The sequence below is a fragment of the Oenanthe melanoleuca genome, chromosome 3, assembly GCF_029582105.1.
Source record: "Oenanthe melanoleuca isolate GR-GAL-2019-014 chromosome 3, OMel1.0, whole genome shotgun sequence".
NCBI lineage: Eukaryota > Metazoa > Chordata > Aves > Passeriformes > Muscicapidae > Oenanthe > Oenanthe melanoleuca.
Window position 1 is genome coordinate 24,573,962 of NC_079336.1, and position 22,866 is coordinate 24,596,827.

The window sequence follows — 22,866 nt, forward strand, 5'->3', positions numbered from 1 at the left end:
CATCTGCTACAGCTGGAGTGAACAATTTAGTTTTAATTTGAATAACTTTTTAGCCATAAAGTGAATAGTTATTTTAAATACATACACACACACATACATATATATACACATATAGATATACATATATATATATATACACAGATATATATATGGGATGTACACATTGCAACAGATGTAAAAAATAATATTAATGCACAGACAATCATACCACTCACAGAGGAGGTTTATCATGTTATCATGGAAAGATTTCATGATACTGTTTAGACACAAGTCAAGTTGGTGCAGTAGAATGTGTTCTTCACTCACAATTCCTAGCAAATGGACTTTTTATTAGGCAAATTCTGCAACACCTGTGACCTGGACAAACCTCAACATCTGCTGTGATATTGCCACATAGGCAAAAAAAATGATTTGTCATCAAAATACAGTCATTCCCTCAGGAAGTCTCTGATTTATTTAGACTTAAGTTAAAAATGAACTCACCAACAGCCTTAAATCCTGAGGGTAGGAATATTAAATAACCCATGATAAATTGCCATCTTTTGAGCATCTTCCTGCATGATTAGTATAATTACAGGTCAATTCCTTCCATTGTAACTATTGTGAAAGGTAAATATTTCACCAGTAATGCTAGTTGGCAGTGTGATACACTAAGAATATAATAGTTTCAACCCATAGTTCTGCTATTTCAATCATTTTCTGCATCTCAAAGCCCCCTCCCTGTTTTCTTTATAGGCCTACTGTTCTCAACATAATTGGAGTAGAGAATGGATAAGTTCACATCTGGCATCACAAATGATATTTGCATTAAACCACTGTCCTGTAAGACCCAATGTTTTTTTCTGGATTTCATGTCAATATTTGCCTTAAGATTCTTTTCCTCCTCAGAGAGGTGAGATGCCTGTGATAAACATGCATTGCAACAGTCTGTGGTGCTGCTTTGTCCTTTAAAGTGGCTGAAAGACATACATACATATGATGTGGAGGGCAGATGCTGTCAATACATGGCTGAAGAGGCTGTGGAGCTGTATGACAATTACCACCTTGTGACTGGGAGCCCATATACCAGCCCAGTCAGAAGCAAAAACAGAATTAGAACTCTCTTGGTTACTTGTCATTCTGGTTGAAATTATCTCCATGTCTTATAATTTGCTCTGAATATTAAGAAAACAAAACCTGAATTAAGATTGTTATTGCTCTTCATGGTTATAGACATTAAGGTGCATATTCCTATCTCACATGGTTAGGAATCTGAAACAAAATACTTTTTTGTTGCCCTAACTTTAGTGACTTTTAGATAATCTGACAAAAAATTGTGTTGCTGATGTTTCTCTATCCAGAAGCACAGTCTACTTATGCCTTTGCTTTTGAACACAACCAAATTAATCTCTCTTCACACAAGATTATGAGAAGTCTGTAAATTATCCCTTGTGAAAGAACTTAAAAATAAGAGACAAGTGAAATAACCTAATAAAGCATGAATTGATATGAAAAAAGGCTATTTTTCCCTGGAACCAGGGCTATCAACAGAAAAATGAGAACTTTAATGAATTGTGTTCAAACACAAATAGAGGTTGTCAGTGGTGGAAGAAGAAACATATTTTTGTATGTGTTTTTCACCATAGGGTAGTAATATTGACTCAAGCTGAGGAAAAAGATACTATAAATATATATGAAAGACCACATTTAAAAGAAATTCTAGAATCCTGTCATGATGGTGCAGCACATTGCAATTTGATTCTTCGTGCCTATCTCTTCCATTGTAATTAATTCAGGCACCAAAGTTAGAAACTTCCAGCTCCTGCCTCAGCATGAATCTTACCTGGGTCAAAAAACAAAACAATTCATCAAGATATGCCTACAATGAAGCACATGATAGAAATGCCTGCTGCAGCTTCAAGTTAGTTCAGAGGCAGTGTCACTGCAGCAGTGTGGCAAATTGCAGTTTCCAGACTGGCATGTGCATGCCTGTATTGACTGTGATACTTGAACTCAAGTCTGGGTTGGGTGTCCCTGCTCACTGGGCTGCCAGCTCCTTATCCCTGGCCTTGTGAAGATGGTCACTGCTTTGCCCACAAAGGAGAGAAATCCTCTCTCTCACCTGTCCAGGGCTTTGCTTGGCACAAAGCAACAGAGCAGGTGATGCCACAGCTTGGCAACCTGAGTAATGGATTTGATTGACCACAGACCACCCAGCGAATTCACTGACAAAACATCAACTGAAAAATGAAAACTAAAGTAATTTTCTAAGGGCAAATGTTGAGATAGCACTAGTTGTGCAACACAGAGCTGGTAAACAATTTTTTGTGAAATAAAGAAATGTTTCTGCAGATCACTGAATTTCTACAGGAAAAGTGCACATTGTACAGTAAGAAGGAAAACAAAGAAGTGAAATTCTTAAATTTTAAAGACTGCCTCTAGATTTTTGACAGAATTGACCACTAATCATATTTTAATGAAACATTGTAGTGATAAAAATCTGATTCATTAAGTCACCCACAGTTCAGTTAACTGAGTAGTTATGTGTCTGAATATGATTCAAAGAAATCAGATAATACTTTCATAATGAAAAAAAGGAGTATTATTCTCTCTGATTTTTCTGGACTTTTAATGTTATTTTAAAATATATTCCCTCAATATATTCCACAAATTTTGAATATTTTAAATGTATTTATAATTTTTAAAAATATATGGTGTGCTCATATGGTAAATATTACTTGTATTTGTGCAGGCAATCTGTAAAACAGGTTCATATTTTAAAGTGTTATGTACTTAGGTTGACTGTTGAAGATTTTGAAGTATTCCACAGTGGTGAAATGTTGTTATATCCAGCATGGATTTTGACCCAAAGCAACCTCCAAGAGGTAGAAATCAATATAGGGCTCTAGATTTTCTGGGTCTGTAGAGTGAAGAAATAGCCAAGGGAAAAAAAGAAAAGTCATTCTCAGATAAAGAGAAAGAGGATTAAAAAAATGGAAGTACAGAGCTATTTTTGATTCTCTATGATATTAGTGAGACCTCTACTGTGTTCTGTTTTATGAACTCATTTTAAAGCAGCATTGATATATTGGAAATGGCTTTAAAAAGTGATACAAGAATGATAGAAGTTCTAGGGAAAAAAAGCTGTTTCAGTGAGATACCTACCCAGTTCAGTCCCTTTATCTTAACAAAATGAAGGTTAAGAAGCAAACCTGATCATGATCTATAAATGCAGACACTTCCAACACTGGAGGGAAGTTTAATCTGTCAAAGACATTAGAGACCTAGAGCTTGAACACAGAACTTAAGTCAATTGAGACTAGAAATGAAAGAAGCATTTTTACTGTGAAACATCACTAGCCAACTGAATAAGTTACTTTGCTTGATAAGATAAAGATTAGATGTCTTTCTGAAATATATGTCCTAGCTGAAACAGAAATATGAGGCTTGTTACGTCATTCAGGAAAATCAGGTGTGTTAAACATGTCCTGATTACTGAAGTGTAAATTCATCTAAATTGTGAACTGGTATTTCATACAATTATTATCCTGATAATTGGCTTTGTTGCAATCCAGTTTCAAGATCAGACTTTGTGGAACTTATTTGATCTTTTATTCCTGAAAGTGCACAAAATATTAAACAACCTTCCTAGTAGACTTGGTTCTGTAGTGTATTTCCAAACTTAGGAAATTTAACAAGACATTATTGTCAACCATTTTTAGATAGTCTCCATTTATTTATCTCAGGGACTGACACAGAAGGAAGATTGAGGACTATTATGTCTTATTTTTTGACTAAAAATTACAGGAAGTGTTTGCCACACTGTTAGTAAACAAGTTATCAAAGTTTTATCCTTTTCTTTCTGCAGGATCTCACTAGAAATTTATTTTATTTTATTTTATTTTATTTTATTTTATTTTATTTTATTTTATTTTATTTTATTAATCTTTTATACTTACTGTGATGCCATAGACATTCTAGCTAGACTGTCTTGTTTTGAGCTATACTGTCTTGCACTCTCCTGGATCAGAAGCAGATAAACCAGGCAACTTGAAAAGAGACAGCACTCCAATGTGTATTTATTATGAGACAGTAAAATTGTTCTGCATAAAAAACTTGTATCCCAGCATAATCAGGAGAAAGGTACCCACTTGAGTAGCATCAGAATAGGATGTCTGCCATGGCTGTTTTGATGAGATAGAGGGAAAGACTGCCTTTTGTTTTGCCTTTCAATGATGAGTTTCAAGATCTATCCCACATCTCTTTTACCTGTCTTCCTTTTAACTTTACTGATTTTGATCTCACTGATTCTAACCTGTTCCCATCTTCCTCACTCTGATTTCCCTTATATATATATATATATATACACCATTCATACAAAATTCAACAAGGGGAACTGCCATATTCTACACCTGGATGCCCAGACAGAGGCTGAGAGTGGGACTTAATGACCCTTTTGGATCCCTTCCAATTCAGCATACTCTTATTCTGCAATTCTTTTTCCATATTTCCTCTCCTGTTTTTCTTTTGCCTTGTCTTCTGTCTTACACCAGTTTCCTGATTCCTTTGCTTCTTAGTTCAGTCTTTAAACATTTAAAAATTACTCTAGAATTTCCCATTACTATGAATTATTTACATAATATGCCATCAATGGGTGAAATTAATTAACAGTGAAATTCTCATTATATAACTGAAGTTGTTCCTACATACACAAGAAGACAAGCTTAGTATTTTTAATATCATATACACTTTCACTCTAGAGGATAACAAAGCAAAGAGGCAATCCCTCAAAACACAGGAGAAAAAATGTAGGTTATATAATGAAGTGGTTTTCTTTAATAAACAAGGTAGATACATATGCCTCTTGAGTTCATTCTTACTAGTATAAATATGAGCAATACAGAAAAAATTGTGATTTTTTATGTTTCTTTCTTTTGATTCCCCAGGCTATTATTTCAACACATTGTTTTTAGGGGGAGGCAATGTGTTTTTTTATATAAATTGTGGATAAATCTGAAATGTGGGGATTAAGCTGAAAAGCATATTTATTTAAATTTTAGTGAAACAAAAGACAAGAGATTCAATTTTTCTAATGTGTCATAAAGTCGAGGGGATACTGAATTTTGGAATGAGATATTTAAGATCTTTAAACAGAGACATAAATTAATATATATATTATTAGCACCCTACTGAGGAAAAAAAATAAAGAAGCAGAGAAACACTTTTCTGTGTGCATCAGCTAAGGTGAAAAGAACACCTAGAATTATTTTTTTTTTGTAGAACATTGTTTATACCTGTGTCACTGTGAAAATAATAACTCACTGTGGATTCTTACCATTACTGCTAAAAGCAGCATTTCAGAGAAGTCCTTGATAACACTTCATGCCTCACAGTCCCAGGGAGTCTGAGGCTACTAGCCAAAATGCAGTCCTCCAGTTTATACTTTTCTGGGATGTTCAATGCCTCCAGCAGTAGGAACAGCTCCAAAGCCTGCTCTATTTGTCTCACTACAGAACTATCTTGTGTAAAAGCTGTTGGTCCAGGGCCTTGGGTATTTCAAAGCTTTCACTGTACCCCACAGAGCCATCCCTTGTGCTTTCACAACCTTTGAACTCATTGTCAAAAGATATTCTGCATATAATTAATAAAGTTAAAAAAAAAAAGGAGTTAGGCTTTCTGGAGAGCACCACTTGTTTCTCAGAGGAAGTGGGAATGGAGGGATGCTACAGTCCATTAGGCTAACACAAATGCACATCTAGTTTTCCAAGTATTTAAAGGTTGCAAAACAAAATCAATTCATAAAAGTCATCAGCAAGCTGAAGAATAAGCAGATAACAGGTGTCAACATTAATTCTAGACTCTATGTTTCCAGCACCTTTCCCTCCACACCAGTAGTATAGCTGCAGCTTTGCTGTCCCTCCCTATCAGTTTGATTTCTGATTTCTGACTTTCAGGGTCAGGAGTGAATCTTGACGCTAAAACCAGTGAATTGTGCAGGTTGTGCTTTTCCAACAATAGCTTTCCTTGTCTTGGGCTTTCAGAAAAACAGTTGCCCAATCTAAAGCAATAGTTTTCAAGATGTAGTTTCATGATCTGTGAAAGGACCAAGATTTTCTGTAGATTTTTGGGAGATGTACAAATAATAAAAAATAGCTAACAGGGAATTAGAAAACACAGAAACATTTTTGTTTCTGAATTTGGTGCCTTTTCTCACTGCATGCAAGATGTATCCCTTGGAACATCAATATTGTTTAGCTCAGATATTGTGTGCACATACAGTGTCTCAGATGAGAGGTGTGGACAAATAGTGCTTTTAAAATATATGCACACATGTATGCATATAAAATATAACTCAAATTTAAAAGATGGCATATTGCCACAACAACCTCTATTCTTTGTTGTCAATTTCCATGTCAGTAAAACTGAGATAATGTTGGTCTTTTCCTCCTCTTCTTTTTTGACTCTAAGGCTTTGTTCCTCTATATTAAGTAGAATCCCAGTAAATATCTCAGAAAATTAAGCAACATATCGATATTTTTCAAATAGAATACCTGGACTTTATAATTCACTTTTGGTGGAAGAATATGGAATTCTAATTCTAAGAGTTTAAAAAATATTTAAATAGGAAGCTGAGACTATATAGTGTACCAGATGGGTTTTTTTGATACAAGAAATGTAAGAAAAGATGAAAAAATTTCTGTGGCACAAAGATTCACACCTTGGATACTTTAATTATAAAGGAATTCTGCAAAATGTAGAGCACTGTTCTAATAACTCAAGGGAAGTTTCCCATGTTTGATCTGTTTCCAGAACAGGGAGTTGCAGAGTTCTAAAGCCCTGCAAAAAATATGTAGAAATAATAGTTAAAAACAGATGTGAGGGAATACCAACACTCACTGGAAGGCTTTTAATCACACTGGCTACTATAAAAAGCTCCCCTGAGATCACAGGAAGGGATCTGTGAAATAAAACCTGAAGTAAGTTACAGGCTGCCAAACATAAATCACTCACGTTTTTCATCAGCCATCACTGTTTACAAAATAAAATGTTTCTGACACTGCTTATGTTTGTAGCCAAAGCCATTCTCTCTCCACAATTTGTTATCTTCAGTCTCTCAGTATTGTTAATGATGCTGTTCATCTCACCTGACATTCCCCACCTGACAGCCACATGATAGTTACTCTGGTTTCCCAATGAAGGATAGAAACAGGCACCTCTGGGGTATGGTTAGCTTTGTCCTGGCATGAATGGAGTCAAAACAATGGGAAGATTTGATGGCAGTTCTTCAGTGTCAAAGGAAGTCCTGGGAAGAGGCTGCCATGATTTCCACAGACACCTGGTGTTCTGAGGGGGTTCTGCATTCTCAGCCTTTGCTGTTCCCAGTAAAAGCTGTTCTCTGCAGGCTGAAGGTGTGCTCAGCTCAGCACTCACACTGATGAGCATCCTCTTTGGCAGAGCTGTGGAGAGGAGAACCTGAGGCATAGAGGAAACTGGATGACAAGGGTGGGATCCCTCCCTGAGCATGTCTCAGCACAAACAACATAAGCACCTTTTATCTTGATCTCATATAAACACTGCAGTAACATTGGCCAAAGTGCACATCCTTTCTTCTCTATGCCTCAATCTGCCTGCCTCAGTCTCATTGTGCCCGGGGGTCTCTCCACAACCTCCAGCAGCCAGGCACAGATTTGTTATTTTGATTTTGAATGTTCTGGAAGTGGACTTTGGGCAAGTGCATTGGTCTCACTCAAAATTGATTGCTGAAGATGAGTTTTCTAAAAAAATAACACAAGCACCTTCTGATATTAGCAGATTAATTGTAACAAAAGAAATACATTCCCAGAAGTCCAGGGCTGCCATTTCTAATCTTGCACTTCTGCTGATCTGGAGATCATGACATAATTTGGTTCCGTTTGAAATCTTCATCAGGGAAAAACAGATTCTGTAGACTTGATCAAATGTTGATTTAATGCTTTCAGAGCATTGCCACTTTGGCTGATGTAAGTCTCATTAACATTATCAAGGCCACATGAAAACAAGTCAGAAAATATTATGGAAGAGCATCTCTGCCATTTTCACTCTTGTCATGATGGCTACTACCTGCTAAAATTTCACAGGACTGCAATGAGCAGCAATTATTCCAAGGGCTGAGGGCAGGCATGCAATCCCTATGAATGGAAGAGCCATCCTACAGTACAACCTATACTTTTGACTGTGTAATGGCTGTATATTACTCAAGCAATTTTGGCAAATGAATCTTTAGTATTTGACAAGTATTTGATCAGTGAACAGGAGGAACTATAAAAAGACGAAAAGACTCCTTTTATTTCCTTCTAACTACTGTCTACAAAATTACTTTAAGAATATTTATGCCTTTCTCCCTGTCTTTTCTTCTGCATTTTTTTTTAACTCTCAGTAGGCTGTGGTTAGCCCACTGCACTAAGCACAGGACTGGATAGAAGGTACTGAGCTCTGAGGAGGAAAAGAGGAAAGGATTGGACAGAGAAGAAATGTTTCTAATGAAAGGATGAGGCTGGAGCAAGAATCCACAGGTTTGGGGATTTTCAGTCTTCAACAGGTGAGTAGTATCTTCCCTCCATTGCTGCTTCCTACCCTGCTTATGAGAAGCTTCTCTTCAGCAGCTTCACTAATTTCCAAATAAAAATGCATTAGAGGGACCATGCTGCATTTATTCTTTTTATAGCCTCACCAGCATGGGAGGGAACATGACAGCATCAGAAATAGTTTTGTTACAAGCTCTGTGCTGAATTGTTAATGGAAAACGATGAGAATATAGTGATCCCAGTTCTCAGGCTGTATTTAGTAATTTACATTTTTTTTCTGCCATTGCTTAAAAAATTCAGAAACTCCTTGGTAATTTAGGAAGCTAAATAACATTTTTAAAATGCATTGAAAACCAATTTCACAAAGTTTTAAGAACATTAGTAAGGCAGGATTATCTATTAGTCTTTTAGGAATTATAAAAGGAAAGCATGATTATTATTGTCTAATCACATAACCAAACCTTTTAACAATATAATATTTATTATGTGCTTTCATACATTGTGTTAAATATTATTTGTTTATCAGCAGACTTTTATATATACATATAAGTGTATGTCTGTTTATGCATGCATGCACAGACCACCCAGATTGGAAAGGACCCTGAAAGCTCATCTCACATGTTTGTGCCTAAAACTTCATATTTGTCTGTCTAAAAAACATATACATGTGTTCCCAAGAGCCTTAACTTCTTTAAAAGTCATTTGCTTTAGTCTTCTAAGTTTACTTTGGAGCCTTGAAATTCTAGTCTTTGCTAGTTTCTATGAAAGTTGAAAACCACTGCTCCATAAGCTGAGCTATGTTATGATACCTCTAGCTTTACATTTGAGTTCTATACATATTCTCTTGTAGAGATGGAAAAAAATTGAGTTTCTATGAGGGTAAAAAGGGCACTTTTCTAGCAGTGAAAGGGCAAGCAGTAGAACAGGCTGAGCATTCCTACAGGTTGCATCTTTGGAAAGATCTCTTCTGTATAGGACAAAGCTTAGAATGTCCAAAGGTGGAATGGTTGGATACCAAAATGATAAAAGTAAGGATGACCTTGTAGAATTTTTAAAGGAGGGTGCTAAATAAAATCCTTTAGGTTCCTGGGAGTAGTTTTGTTGTATAGAAGGTATTTTCTGTCTGAAATAATTTTAGCAAATGCTGTACTGTGGTTTCAGAAATTTGTGAGACAGCTGTCTCCCCTCCAAGCTGGGGAAAGACTGAACCACCCCAGGTAAGACACTGCCAAAAGCCACACTGCTTCCCCCCCTCCCCTAGAACCATTCCAGTGTTATGCCAAGGCATTGGATACATCTTTTGTCTCTTAATAGAGGCCCATGTGCGATTTCCATGACAATAAATGACCAAAAGATTCCCTGAAGGAACCTAAGAAGCAAGTAACAAAAATAGGCAACATGCAGTTTCATTCCAATGCAAACTGTATAGAATTTTTGCCTAAAGTTTTCTTTATATGAACCCATTTATATTGCATAGGTCAGGCATTTGTTTTGCAGCTTTCAGCAGTGCTTTCAAGCCATAAATTGCAAGGTTCCACATGAGAGGTGGCTGTCAACTTGCACAAGGGATGATGTCCAGTCTACCTTCTCCCTAGGAAGAGAGGCAGCACTGTTCTGATAAATAACATCACGCCTTTGCCATTGAAAACAAGATTTTCGTGTCTCTTGTAAGCAACAAGTTTGAAAAACAAGTTTGAAAAATATCTATAGTGGTTTGTCTAACCAGACAAAACTTGCAACTTCCATCTTCCAGTTAGTTTGCCTTTCAAATTAAAATAGGACTCATACCTTCAATTTTATCAGGTGTCTGCAAAGCCATTGTGAACACATTTTTAAATATTATTTTAAATATTTAAATATTATTTTAAATATATAACAGATTTTTATATCTGGTACACAATGTTAGAAAACTGAAGAGTCACTGAACCCTTCTTTCTTCTTCCCATAATAAGTCCTCCGAGAAAAAATCTTCATAACTTTAGGAAAAGTACAAACTTCTTTGACCTAAAAACTGGGCACACACAATTGCTAAAGTTTAAGTAGAAAAAGAAACAAGATTATATAAGGAAAGTGAAATATTTGAAGTAGAATAAACAAGCTTCTTAGTATATTTTAATATATTTAATTCACCACGAATGTAGATCATGGTGATAGATCTAGATAGATAGATGCATGGATAATCAGAGAGTTTAACTTTAGTATATAAATCTTGATTTTGAAATTGTGATGGTTCATTCATAAAAATATCAATTACCATTATTTGCTTGCTCTGTGTTTCCAGAGTTCTCGCTCTCAGAAGACTCAGCTCTCTTCCCCTTTTTCCTCGAATTCAAGTTCTCAGTATCTAATTTTGATTTTTTTTTACAATTGGTTTTGAAATAATCATTTTAAACAGCACTTCTATGACAGCAATTGACACCATGTACAAACATAGTTAGACAGAATGTATAGTTCCTTTTAAAGTGGAAGTAATAATGTATTAGGCCAAATAAGCTTTCAAGTTTCACATATTTGTTACTTTTTAAAATAACCTGAAAGAGATTTATTTGAATGCTGAGTACCTGGCAAAGCTAGAGTAATCAAATATGAAAATCAATGTCAATTTTTTTTTGTCTTCTATGATTTTGACTTTTTAATCTCCTGTATCTTATGGCTAAAATGATACTTTTACATTAAAACCCGTCAGTAACAAAAGTCCATCTACTTTTGGATGACAGCTGTAACACTGAGGTGTTAATTCATGTAGTTACAGTATCTGGATCTCAACAGAGTCCCATTGCAGCTGCATATCTCAGACCTAGACACCTTGCTCTTACCATTCTTCAGGTACTTCTCCCAACTCTTTGAGACACTTTTGACATGTTGGTTATTTTCCATAGCTATGACATCCATATTCTAGCTCTATGTAGATACACAGATGGATGTAGATACATGTAATGTAAAAGATCCCCAGATAAAATACACTAATCTCCCAACATTCATGCTCTTGAAAAGAATTGTTAATCATATTCTTAGTCCACCAGAGACATATTCATAGGTATTGTGGTGGTACTAGTGATGGATGAAGTAAAGAAGAGGAGAATGGATTAGCAAGAGAACCAGAACCAGGTCCTTAATTGTGATAAAATAATTTGCCCCAGTAATTTATCTATGCATGATTCTTCCTGTGCTTTTCTCTGACTGAAAAGGAAAGGGATGGAAAATATTTCAGTCCATACCAGTGTAGACAGAGGAAAGTATTTCCTATGCTAGATTTTAAGGACATTGATAGATATAAATGTCAGTGGTTGCCAGATGAAATATAACATTTTAATGTATACTCTGTTTATTTATCAAATATCTTTCTATTAAAATTTTTGAGGGGCAGCTGTGATTTCTCTTTAGTGGTATTTTTCTCTCTGAATACAAAATCAACTTGTAAATGAATATGGAACTTTGCTAGCTGGAATTATGACATGACAGACCATTTCACTGTCAAAGAACTATCATTTATGGTATTAAACATCAGTAATTTGACTAAAATGGTGATGTAATGTGAGCTAAGAGCATTTGACAGATTTCAGAGGAAAAAAGAGCAGTTAATGTCTGTTTATGAAATTGAATTGCCCTTAAAAATAAATTGATTCTTCAGTGTTCATAGTTTTTAATCAGCAGGCAGAATAATTGATAGCTTTATTGCTCAAGCCAATTATCATATATGTACCTATCCATATATTACCAAGACATTCCTAACTCTTCATCCCCTGCACTTAATAATCCAAAGACACAATTAGCTAATGATAAAACCAGCTCTCTCATAAATTGCTTTGCAGGGTGCAATGACACATAAGCAATTTATTCACATGTATCTGCAGCAATATGTAACTCCAAGGCTGTGTTTACATCAGTGCTGCCATAGATGACTGAATTCATTCAAAGAATAAGAAAAAACTGGCTATGTCTGCAGAATAATGTTATTACTCTTGACTCCCTGCTAGCATCTTCTTCTGTTTGATCCTGTCCTCAAAAACCTGCAATCATCAAGCTCCAGGCAGCATGCTCTTTAATGTGAAAATTGAAATAGGCTGAGAAGATTACTTTGGAACTCAGGTACCACAGGATTGTCCCTGGCAGTGGGATGAGACACAAATCAGAGACAGGCAGCTGTAGTGCTGCTTAAACTGTGGACATATGGAATGGGATCAAAACAGTCCAGCAGGCATCGTGGGAGTGCTGCCAGGAGGATCTTACAGGAGAGTGTTTCATTGTCACCTTCACTTCATGGGGATAAAAGCTTAGCAGGGAGCCAGTGAGTAGTTCTGGTGCTGATTACAGAAGGCAAGGAGAGCTCCTGGGGAGAGGCTGTAAAAATAGTAGGTTAAAAGTCCTAAGTGACACTGTTAATTTGGAGGCTCTAATCTGTGTCTAGATTTCATTATTGATGGCACCTCTGTAAGTGAAGCATTTCTGTAAGGACCTGTGTCTGAATGCTGGAAACTCAACTGCACATTGTGTGAGCAAGGGTTGATTACCTAGTGGCCTTCCCTGGGTTTCTTCTTGACATCATGAAGGTGGCACTCTGCTGTGGATGTTCACATGCAAAAAAAATATGCTCAATGTGTTTTTAAAATTCTGTTTCAAGGCCAAATTTAGTTGTTCTTATTTGAACAGTTCTAGTGAGGCCCTGTCCAATAACACTATTTCTTTTAAATGAGACTTCAGATGTGTATATATTCAATATCTAAGTAAAATAATGCTTTGGTAATCAGTTATTTATTTCACTGTGCTATAATTACAGGCATAACCTCTTCTCTGTTATTGTGTCTTCTTGAATGGAATAAACAGATTGTGTGTTGATTTTAAGAGCTCATGTTCTCCTGTCCTTAACTATGACTAAACAGATAAGGGCACATGAATTGGCATAGATATTTGAAGACAAGTATATAAATGAGGAATTGTAGTTACATTTTTGGCTGTGCTTCAGAGAAGATAATTTTGCATTTCAAGACACTGAACACCCAAGTAATATAAATTGTAAATACTAGGGCAAATAATCTAATCAGTGAACAATGCACATGACATTGAGAACAGAGATTGAAATGGGCTGTACACTTTCCTCTTGCTCTATGTTTATTGTATACTATTATTTCAACTGTTTATATATTATAGAAATGTTGACTTACTTTAATGTTTCTCATGACATAAGAAAAAGTATCTGGAAAGCTGTTAATCAGGGAAGGGTGAGAGCAGCCATGATACTAAGACTTCAATTTTATCATTCCTGTATTTGCAGAAAAAATTAGACAAGGCATAAATGGAAATATCATAAAGAATTATATTGACTGCCATTGCATGCACAAAAAATAGGAGATTAACAAGATGGATGTAGAAAGACTTCTAAGAACTGTTTCTTTAAAAATACAAAATAATTATATGTCTGTAGGCTAAAAGTTTATGGGGAACATTTTCCTCCCTCATTTGGAGCATGAATTTGAGACTAGTTTATAAAATGCAGATTGACTAAAATCATCAGAAACCATTTAACTGTGAAGAAACTTTAAACTTTTAATATGATGCATGAAATTTAAGAGAAAATGGAATCTTAAACCAAATCATCTGTTGGGGAGCTGTTATTCTTCTAATGCATGTAGCAACTCTAAAAATCATGAAGAGGATCAGTTTATTAACAGTGTTGCACTTGTTCCTTGATGGGGGAAGAAGGCAAGCAATATTACTTTCCCAATAAAGAAGTTCATCTTGAAATACCTTGCTGCAAAATTTTATTTTCAACAAAAATTGAAGTCTTAATTAAAATTATCAAGCAAATTCACATTTCCTTAAAATTTGTGTCCTGCTTTTATAGTTGGACTTCTAGTCTAATTATGCTTAAAAAATTTTTACTCTTGAACAGAAAAGAACTTAAGTTTGACATTTCTCCATCTAGATGGAGCACAAATATTTGTGGGTTAGCCTGGGCGTTGACATCTAAATCATACTATCCTCTGCAGATCAAAATCCTATATTCTGATGGAGACTCTGTCCCAGTTCCAGGTTTCAGTACAAAAAAACCAACATCCAACCTCCATTCCCCAAGAAAACAAACCAAAAAACCCCAAACCCCACCCCTCTCCCCCAAAAAAAAACCAAAAAAACAAAAAAAAAACCCAAAAAAACCCCAAAAAACCAAAACCAAAATTAAAAATATTAAAAGTAAGAAAAGAGAGAAATCTCAGGAAATACTCTTTTGTATCTGTAGTTAGAATACACACCTGACCACCATTTTAAGAAGGGCATGGTGGAATGAGAAAAGTTGCAAAGAAGTCCTATGAGAATGACCAAAGTCCCTGAACACTTCTGCTACAATTTTTCATAGTTGATGAAAGTCTGCTGTTTTGTAATTCAGCAGTTTTTGTCTGTCCTTCAATGTACTTTGAATAAAATTAGCTTGTATATAAATAACTTTCTGCAAGGTTATTTTATGTAACAAATTCTTCCTTAATGTCCTCACAAGGTATCCAAATAGCATCACCATTTATAGGTCACTTGTCACATAGAGGGACAATTTAAGCAGGTGCTTAAGTTTAAGCATACAACTGGAACCTTGATGAACTTCTTTAAAGTGAAGTAATTAAGTCACATGAATTTCCTGTCTTTCAACTGATAGATAAGCCTCTGAAACTGAGACAGTTAAGACCTTTTACATGTTTTAGCACTTTAAATGGAATAAAATAAGAAAAAATATGAAGGAATTTGGATTATATTGGTCTTATTGATATTAAATCTGTATGGTTTTTTTCCCCATTAAAGAAAAATTAGGTTTTATGTAAGTCACAATGTTTTACTTGACTCTTCACTCATCTCTTTCCATGTCATTCTTTTAATGAAATAGTGTTCCATATAAATATCTCATTACATGTTCAAAACAGTGGCTGCTGGTAAAATTTACTGTAAATGTCACAAAATGCATTTACTCTGTCTGAGGTGAATATGCCACATCCATGTGGAAAAACACAAAGTAAAGGATTTTTAAAATATTTTTTTCCAGGGCACATGACCTTGTATAGTAATTCTAAAACAAGAAGGGTGATTTTCATTCAATTGCTTTTTCATTGACTTCTAAGGTGTCCTGAATTAGTGAGCAAAGGTATAGATGTCCACAAAGTATAATATAAAGGACTCTCCTGTTTGATGTTACTAAGAAAAATTCACTTTCTTGGTGTGGGAAAAGAAAGCTTATGCAATTCATGGCATGGTAACCATATAATAGTTACTATATACTATGTAATAACTATATATATATAACAATATATATAGCTATATAATTGTAGCTATACAAATCAATAAAACACATCATATTAACCATTACATTTATTCTTAAAAAACAAATATGCAACCTGGAGTGTATCTGTCAGCCAGGAATATTTGTTTATGAAGGCTTTCTATTGTTCTTTTTTTACTACCTGCTTTTGAGCATTCTTCAGTGCACTTCAATCTCCAGGATTTCTCCCAGTGCAGAGTCTTTGCTCTTCCTCTTCCCTGGGACCCTCCTGCCCTCACTGCAGCCCTTCACCCTTAGGGCAGTGCTGCCTGGGCAGAGGGCACAGGAGTTGGGACTCCTGTTCATTATTCCTCCCTTTGGTGCTCAGACATGCTTCACCTTTGGTGTGTTCTTTGCACTCTGTTGTTTTTTGTTTTTTTTACTTTTTTCCAACTCAGGTTTGTCCAGAGTTACTTTGTTTTGCAGGTTGATAACCCCTGATACCAGTATGATTTTTCTAGCACAGAACTGGTACATCAAGAATGAACTGAGCCATCACTGTTCGTGTCTTTATTTTTCCTCTTTTATTTTAGTTTGTCTATTCCAGTGAGTGTTTCCTTACTCTCTGTTCTTTTGCCAAATTTTTTTTCTGTCTCTTATTCATAGTTTATCCATCTTTTTCCACTAACCTGTTTTTGTACTTAATGATGTTCCTTTTCTTGCTCACAGAGAGCTCTTCCATGAGTGGCTTGTATTCATAAGAGACTGAAAGACACTCAGGTTTAGTTCTTTCTCAAATAAAAGCTCATATACCCTCCTGTTTATCTTTTTGAGCTTTTTCAGGCTGCTTGCTCTCATTATTGAATATATTATCAAACTGTACAGTGCAGAACCAGGCAGTATTGATATATCTTGCTTACAGGTAAGGCAGGCTTTTCAAGACATGACTGTTTAGATGTCAAGAAGGTCAGCAACAGAATTTTTAAAATAAAGAAAATTTCAAATTATTAAATCTCCCATATTGGCAAAATAGATTAACTAAAAATCTAATAGGAAAAGCAAGTAAGATTTAAAATCTATTTGAGGTTTAGCTTACTCTGGTTAAATTCCATGTCTCAAAGTCTAAAAAGAAAAAATTAATTAATTGAGTCCTTCAAGGGTCTGGACTGGGACTAATACCATTTAATATGTTCATCAGTGGCATGGACAGAGGAATGAATGCACTCTCAGCAAGTTTGAAGATGACACCAAGCTGAGTTGTGTGTTTGATTTGTTTGAGGGCATCATAGGATATCATCTGGAGGGACTTGGGAGTTGGGTCCATGGCAGTCTCATGAGGTTTAGTGAGTCCAAGTGCAAGGTGCTGCCCCTGGGTCAGGACAACTTCTGGCATCAATCCAGGCAGGAGCACGAGCAGTTCCAGAGCAGCCCTGGATGTGAAACAAGGGCCAACAGCTTTTGGCTGAAGGAGAGCAGGTTTAGGTTGGACATGAGGAAGGCATTTTTTACAGTGAGTGGTGAGGCACAAGAATAAGTTATCCAGAGAAGCCGTGGGTGCCCCATCCCTGAGAGTGTACAAAATCAGGTTGGATGGGGCTTGGAGTAATCTGGTTTAGCAAAAGATGTCCCTGTCTGTCACAGAGGGATTGAAATGGATGGTCCTTGAAGGTGCCTTCTAACCCAAATCTTTCTATAATTTTGATTCTGATATTTCCTGATTCCCTTAAGGGATTTTCAAAGACAATTCTGAAATATGCTGTATCATTTAGATAGTTGCAATTCAAATTCACCACTGCTCTCTGTGTCTGTTCACAAGGTAAAACTGAATGGTGTATGGCCCAGCTATAAAAACTGTAGGTGCAGGTTTCCTACAAGTCCAACCAACAGTATCATTTGTGTTCCTTTAACTGCCAGGCCTAAGATGCACATTATCATAACTAGAATGGGGACAATACTTTCAGTGAATAATATGTTTGGTCATGAAGGATTCGGATCTTAAATTTTTTCAAGTGTCCATGCAGGCTTCTGCAGATTGGCTTTTTAGTTTAAACTCTTTTCTGAAGTCTGCATACTAGCATGCAAACACACTTCATCTGGTGAAATATTTACAAAATATGCACTTTGATGTGATCTCCACTGTCAATTATTTGTAGAAGCTGGTGATAGACATCTACTTTCCAGGGAAATTGAGCACTCTAATTAGTTTTGGCCAAATGTGCTATCCTTTGTATAAACAGGGTGTCTTAAGAAAGACTATGGAATGTGATCTTAGGTTTTCATTATGCAGGCAGACTCCTCATCTCTGCTGAAAGTCTGTGTGCTTCAGTCTGCTCTCATGGAGCTGTAGTGAGCTGGTGGCTGCAGCATTGTGCTGGGAGATCCAAGCCTAGCATGACCACTGTCTTGTTTCTCAACATTCAACAAGTCACATCTCTCACATCATCAGTGTTTCCCTTCTTTCTCTGTCTCCCATATTTATTTTCAATTTGCAGTTTTATTTTAATCCATTATTTTGGGCTAGAGGCAAACTGCAAATCTTGCTTAGTTTAACTGGTGTCTTTTTGCATCATTTTTACCAACAGATCTCCCTCTAATCCCATGCAGCTCTTGACTCACAACACTTTTATTCGCTTTAGACATCAAAATAATTTCTAATATAATGGCCATATTTTATTCTTTTTCATACCTTTAGCCCAAGCATCATTACATACAGTGTACATATTTTGTTACAAAAAAAAAAAACAAAACCAAAAACAGTTAACAGTAAAGCCCAAATGAATTAAAGTACTTGGCTAGCATAGTAAGACTTACCACAAATTCTTATTCTTACATGTGATTATAATCTTTGGAAATCAACACACAATTCAAGATCTTGGTTATGTGAAATGAATAGGGAAAATGACTGAAAAGAGGGAAAACAATCTTATTGCATGAAAAAAGATTTATGTGTATATATCTACAGACATATATCTAAATATATATTAAATTTGTGTTGTGTGAATACAAATTATCCAACATGTTTCTCAGTTCAGCCAGAGTATTCTTTTTTTTGCAATGTGGGGTGGTGTTTAAAATACAGTTTTGTAGGGGGGTTTTTAGTTTGTTTCTTTGGTTGGGTTTTTTTGTAGTATATATTTTTTCTCCACTTTAGGTGAAGTGAGGCCATAGAAAAAATGAGTGAATTTTGAAAAGTTTTCCATTGTAATGACATTTTGGCCTCAACAAAATCATAAAATTATAGAATAATTCAGGCTGGAACATACCTCATGAGGTCTTTCATACAAGCTCCTCCTCACAGCAGAGTCAAAGAAGAATAGAGACCAAGTTGTTCAGGGCTTTATCCAGTCAGATCTTGAAAATCTCCAAGAGCAGAGGCTGCAAAACGATCAGGGAAACTTGCTCTAGTGTTTAATCATGGTCATAATTTTGTCCTTGTGTCAGAATCTTCCTTTTACATTTCTGGTTATTGCCTCTCAACCTCCTGACATATCCAGCTGTGAATAGTCTGTCTGTATCTCCTCTCCATCTCCTCCAGAGGCACTGGGCATCTCCTTAAATGCCCTGGAAGCTGTCCCTTTTTCAGGCAGGAGTGGAAGGCAATTTGAATGACACTGTACAGTTACATTTCTCTTCTTGGGATAGAGTTCAGATCAAGAATTTTCTCCTTCTTTAGAAACATGAGTTTTGAATTTTTCTCTACTTTATGTAAAATCCTTCATACTTTCACAGGATTTATACATTCATTTAATCCACTTACTGCCTAGCAGGTCTGGAAACATCAATTTCCAGTAACTTTCTGGGCTTCAGCACCAAAAAATGCAGGCAATGTCTTTAATGTGGGTTCTTGTGCTTGATTTTACTTTCTTATCTGAATTTTTAAAGTTCTAGTCTGTGAGTCTGAGCATTTCTAAACAGGTCTTTGGCAAGCTGTGGGGAAATTGAATTTATATGTGAAACAATTTGGTTATTGGATGTGTTCAGTGTTTGTATATATTTTTAGTGACTCTGTGTACCAAAATAACATTTACCCTAGATTTTGATTTGAAATGGAAGAAATTGGTTATAAAACACTACTCAGAATTACATTAATACAAAAAGATTTTTTTCTTAAAACAAAACCTAAGGTTGAGTACAAGCTCGTCATCATTTGTGGGAGGTTAATCTTTATTCCTTCATCAGGCTTGCCCTGTAGCCAGGAAAGTGTTCCCAGCACATTTTGCATAATTTTAGTGTAGACTTGTGGTGCAGGGCTGCTAAGAAGGGAAGAGGAATTAACCCTGGCTGCTGAGCAGTGCTGCAGTTTCTGTCAGGTGTCAGTGGTGGCACTGGGCAGTAGCTCTGTGTGTGTGTAAATGCAAGAGGTGCCAGGAATGAGAGCTCAGGGGGTGCTGAGTTTGCTGCAACCTTTCCTTCTCCCTTCTTCTCAGCAAGTTTATGGCTAGGCAAAAAAAGTAAAACCCCAGCACTGCCTAACTGTGGTCCTTTACAAAAAGACTTACTCTTGAAGACCTTTGTATCCAAAACTTTGAAACACAGGGTTCATTTTCCCTTAAAATTCACAAAGTACAGGAATACATCAAGTATGAAGATGGTGAGGGCAAAGTCTCTCAGAAAGTGGGAAATACAGGGAGTGAAGTGTGTCTAGCATTGCAATCAAACAACCCCTTTCAATGAAAATTTGTCTGCTGGGCAGAATCAGAGAATCTCCTCTGAAACATGAAGCAGTGATGAGTGATATTAGCTGATGATGTGGTTCTGTACAACTTTATACATTTTTCTTAGTGTAGGTCATCATAAGAGTGCCCAAAGAATAATTATCTTGGTAATTTTTTTAATCTTGGATGAATATATTGTATGGCTTTGTGGCATATTTATAAAAAGTTATGCTATTTTTTATCCTAAAGATAACACTCATTTATCTAATCTATCTATCTATCTATCTATCTATCTATCTATCTATCTATCTGGCTTTTGTTTGCAATAAATTTTAGACACTTTATCAAAAGTATATTTGATTTATGCATGTTTATATGCATTATTCAGGATGAATGAGGAGTGTTCTAATGCATTTCAGAAGGCATTTTTATATCCTATTTCTGAAAGGAGAAAATTAATAATGTAGAAATGTTTAAAAGGTGTTTAAAATTCTAGACATTTTTCCTTTGAAATCTGAGTTTCCTGCTATGTCTTTATTGTATATTACATTCTGAAGTCTAGGAAAACTGAGAAATGCAGTGAAGTTTCTTTTTCAGTCATTGCCTAAGCTTCTAGGACAATTTTGGGCCTTGGATTAGAAATTGACCTCAACCCAGCCAGAAAATCAGATTAAATCAGAGCTTCAAATCAGATGCCTCAGCTGAGTATTACACGTGCAAACTATGCATATATGCAAATTATTATGATTTTGAAAACTTTTCAATACAATGACAGAACATAGACAGAAGCTGGATTTTTAGAAGACACTTAGGCACTTTGGTGCTCATTGCTGCAGAGCTGTGAGGACACACACAAAATGTGACATAGGCAACAAAGGTGAGAGTCATAATTGGAAGTGATATGTTGTAATTTTAGCTGCCCAGCATCAGATTAATTACCCTTGATTAATTTTATGGTCATGACAAAAGGAGCTTAATACAGCTACATCCCAGGTATAACTTTAAGAACATGCACTTAGTTTTCCTGCATGCCTCAAATTTCTAAATAATGCTTTTTACTACCCACTTCCATCAGGTGAGAAGATAATAGAAGATAATAAAACTGCTGAAAGAACTGCAAAAGAGAAAGGCTGATGAAAATGCTGAAAAACAGGTCTAAGGTGATCATCATGTGGATGGTGACGGCCCAAAAACAAAGGAAGGAAGGAAGGAAGGAAGGAAGGAAGGAAGGAAGGAAGGAAGGAAGGAAGGAAGGAAGGAAGGAAGGAAGGAAGGAAGGAAGGAAGGAAGGAAGGAAGGAAGGAAGGAAGGAAAGAAAAGAAAGAAAGAAAGAAAGAAACATAATAATCCTTCCCCAGAAAAGGGGGGAAAAAAGCAGCAGAGTCTGGAAAATGTGCCAGCAGCTTTTGAATAATCCTCTGAAGAGATGTCCTTGTTCAAAAAGCCCAGATCCTGAAATACTGAGTTGCCAACCATGCAATTTGGGAGACCTTGGTTTTGTTTTTTTTCAGTACTTGCAGTTACCTGTGCAACAGAAGATACTAACAGTTTGAAAGAGAAAAGTGCAGCAAGAACTGAAACTTGCAGGGAGTGTTCCTGTGATGAGTTCCTATGACAACTGAGGAGTGTCTGGAGGCTGCAAAAGAATCCCATCTTAAATATATGCTACTTAAAATGATCAAAGAGGATATTTTCCTTTTATTCCTGAATTTTCATTCAGAATTAGTTGCCTGCTTAGTACTAAGATGAATACTAATAACATTCAGTACCATGACAAAGGCTGTGGTTGCAGCTTGAGAATGTTTTGTGAATAATATAAGACAACTATTCCACAAAAATTATTAATAAAACTACAACAGGGAGAAAGGTTCTGCATGTTTATTCATTTATTTATGCTTCCTTTACTTTTAGAAATGATAGATTATAAATAGTTCACTGTACAGACCATAGGGTAAGCTGATAAATTTTTATGTTTGTCATGGGGAAAATATTAAATTTCATGCTTTGTCACAGATTAATAAGAAAGCCATATTAATACTGTGCATAAAATTTATATAATTTCAGAGTCATGCCTAGAAGAAAAACAGAATTAAGTAAGAGTTTACATAGGAAAAGAATGGCAATACCATGTTGAGACATCTGGGAATTTCTCTATTGTGAAAGAGAACCCTGTAATATACTGGCTTTGTCCCTGTTGTATGCATATCCTGAAAAGGAAGGACATTAAATCTACACATGCTTTCTGTGTGATTTTTGTCTGCTAAATACCCAGCTGTCAGCTAAGGTAATTGCCCTAGGTTCTTCTTATAGAGAGAAATAAGCATTTCCTGAAGGTGCTTTTCACTCAGACTCAAATTTAATATTGAGGTAAAGTGTCTTCTGCATTTTTCTGGAATAATCTGCTCCTGTAAGGTCAGTCTCACATTTTGTG